At 38.7% G+C, this 3,511-nt stretch overlaps 1 non-coding gene across 1 annotated transcript; it reads right to left on the bottom strand.

The window, feature by feature from the left end:
- Positions 1 to 3,404: 3,404 nt before the first annotated feature.
- On the bottom strand, positions 3,405 to 3,511 carry LOC130462135 (small nucleolar RNA R71). The gene has a single exon (XR_008922276.1). It is a non-coding gene; the product is annotated as a small nucleolar RNA R71 (small nucleolar RNA).

Genomic DNA, 3,511 nt, shown 5'->3' with positions numbered 1-3,511 from the left:
CCAAGTATGGTTCGAGGCCATACAAAATGGTTTGAGGCTATTTCATCCAAAGTACCTTCATCTTGAAGAATCAAATCTATGATTTGGTTGATTTGCATAAAGGGTTCACTCCCATTAGTTGCAAACATGTTTTAGAAACATACAACGTTGATTTGCATAAAGGGTTTACTCCCATTGGTTGCAAACATGTTTTCAAAACATACAAAGATGATATTGTATACACATACAAAAGAGAAGCTAGATTGGTGGTTAAAGATTGTAAACAACTTCACGGCGATGATAATGTTGAAATCTTTTTCACCAAGTCGGAATGCTTGAACTATTTTGGATAAATCTAGAAATCATTGCATATGGCAATATGGCAATTGGAAAAAAAAAACACCTTACTCAATTGGACTTGTAGAAAGGAATTGTGTACATCACACAATGTAAAAGTTTTGGATTCTAGATAAAGGAGCAAGCTTAAGAAATCTATTCGTATATTAAAGCATGCAAGTGGGAATTGGACCATATTTGTCTAAAAGGCTATTGAGCAATTATAGCTTTATGAAAATATGGATCATCTTATAGATGAAGAGTTTAGTGGGAGCCAAGTCAAGTTTATTGGTTCTATATATGAGATACATATCTCTGTATTGAAAATGACATTCAAATTCTAAAGGGTTAGATTTGAAAGTATTTGTCAATATTAGAACCATGGAGAAACTTAGAACATATTGGGTTAAAGATCTATTGGATAGGATCTAAAGCGTTGTTTGGATTCTGTAAAAGTAATTACTAAATCAAACACAATGGAGAGACTGAATAGAGACTCTCATCCCATATGAGTAAGTCTAAGTTGTGAATGCTTTAACTAAGTATAAAGCTAGGCTGTTATCACTAGAGTTAAGCATAAGGACCTTGAAGAGGTGCCTTCACCTTATATCACATGGCAATGCCAAGATTTTAGCAAGATTCAGTGTCTCTTGAAACAGAATAAAGCTAAAAGTCACATGGATGGATTTTAAAATGCGAATGATTTTTGCATTACAATCAATCATGTATGATGTGATATATAGATCGCCAAGATAACTCGTGAACATTGGATCGTGACGAGTTTATACCAATCTCCATTGATCTGGATCAAAGATCATTGGAACAGTGTCAAGAACATCCAATACATTTGGAGATGTAGGATGAGCACTTGATAAGAGGAAGTGAAGATAACTAAAGTTTTGGTGCTATATGCATTGCCTAAGCAAAAGTTAGATCTTGTTGTTAGGCAAACCACAAACATACACGGGCAATTAGGCGTCGTGATTAAAGGTGGTTACTGATATATGCGTTTTATATAGAGTTTTTACCCCCGTCCCTTAGTACTTTTATGTATCAAACGTGCTCTTAGGAGCCGTTTCTAGTACTAATGTGTGTTATTGAGTGTGTCTTGAGTTTCAGGTTTGATTATGAGAAATTGGTTGTTTTAGACCCGTTTCATTGTTGATCAAGGCCACTATATGAGTCTGAGAAGTTCGGGACTTCCATCGTCGACTTTCGGGAGCCTTAGATGCTTATGGTTGAGCCCCGGGAGTTAGACTTGGCGATACGGGCGAGATACATTGAAGATTGCAAATCGCCCTGGAAGCTGAGGGCGAAATGCAACCATCGGGCGGAAGTATAAGCAAGCCAAGTTCATCAACGCGCGCCCGATCGGGCGCAGCTCGCCCGATCCGGATCGGGCGGTCAATCTGGAGGCTTTGTGGAGATTTTGCAATCCGCCCGATCGGGCGGATTTTGGCCCGATCGGGCCGACTATCGAGTGATTCGCCCGATCGGGCGACGCCAACCTCCAGCAGTTTTTCGCGTTTTTAATTCCGTTTTTAGGCCTTATTTTGGCAAAACTATATAAGCAAACTTGTTTTATTTTTTAGGAACATCTTATTTTTTAGCACAAAACCCTTAGTTTATTTCTCTAAGTTTTATTTTTCTCTCTACATCAATTCAAACACTTAGTTCGATTTATATAAAAACGCAAGCTTTCAATTTCCATTGTTCTTCAAGTCGGTATTGTTTCTTACATTAATTTATTCTATTGCTTTGATCATGTTTTCCATTATGTTAATCGCTTTGTTATTAGTTATCATGAGTGAGTAGTTTAATTTCTAGGGTTTAGGAGATCCATGAATGCATGATTGGGATTATATGTGGACTTGATTATTTGATTGATTGATTATAATTTCTATAGCTTATTATTATTGCTCGTCAATTCTGTTCGGCCGGACTATTTTGATTTGAGTTTGATTAACCTTAGATTATGCGCCGAGAGGTATAAATCTGATGTTTTTGGTCTGTGGCTATTAGATAGGAATTATTTCTAGTACGTAGCGAGAGCCCGCTAGTTGTTATATCCTAAGGAATTCATAAGATTCGAGAGATGCATGTTTTCCTAGTTATGATTGTTAATTAATTGTTATTGTCCGTTGTCCAATCCCGGTCTGCATTTATGGTGAACCGCTGCCCTAGATTCCATTAATATTGTTATATTCCAGTTTGATTATTTGCCTTAGCTTAATATACAAACCAATCCAATTCTTTGTTACCAAGTAGTCTAGATTAGTTAATTAATAGTGGAAAGAACATTGTTTCCCTGTGGATACGATCCCTGCTTCCCTTGCTACATTTTTAGTTGGTGAACGTTAGGTTTATCTTTGATAGGAGTGCGATTGAGCCTGTCAAATTTTGGCGCCGTTGCCGGGGAAACGGTTTTATTTTCCGTTATTAATTGTTTTTCTAGATTATTGTTTGTCACTTCTCAAGGGACTCTCGTTCCTTGAGACCGGATCTCACGACTGTTTTCTAGTTCTTGATTGTTTATGCCCAGGACTGTCCCTACCAGCGATCTGACTTCGTTCGATCCTGAACCTGAACGGACCTTTCGTAGACGGCGTAGATTCGTTGAACAGTTGAGAGACTATTCTGACTCTGAATCCGACCATCTGATTAGCAATCTATTCCATACAGATTCAGATATGGGTGACCAAGCACCACCACCCCCACTTGTGCCAAGGCTTACAGACTATTCTAAACCAAGTCTGTCTATGCTTCCCAAGGCAATCATGCCTTCCATTGCGGTCGAGAATTTCAAGATTGAACCCCAACTGATAAACATGATCGAGAGACACCAATTCGGTGGGGAAAAGGGTGAAGATCCCAATCTCCACATTCAGTCTTTCATTCAGTATTGTGCCACCATTAAGCAGAAGAATTTAACACCGGAGCAGACTATGGAGATACTCTTTCCATTTTCATTGAGTGGGAAGGCCAAGCTATGGATTAACAGTCTCAACCGCGCAGCTATGAAAATCACCGATTGGAATTCTTTGGCCCTCGCATTCTATGTTAAATATTTCCCACCTGAGAAGACAGCTCGTCTGAGGGGTCAGATATTAGGTATCTCTCAACAAGTAGATGAGAGTTTGTTCGAAGTTTGGGAGAGATTCAAGGACTTGCAAAGAGAGTGCCCACACCATGGTTT

This window comes from Spinacia oleracea, chromosome 5, assembly GCF_020520425.1.
Source record: "Spinacia oleracea cultivar Varoflay chromosome 5, BTI_SOV_V1, whole genome shotgun sequence".
Taxonomy (NCBI): Eukaryota; Viridiplantae; Streptophyta; class Magnoliopsida; order Caryophyllales; family Amaranthaceae; genus Spinacia; species Spinacia oleracea.
Note: the sequence above shows the minus strand (reverse complement) of the source record. Positions and strands in the feature narration are given on the sequence as shown.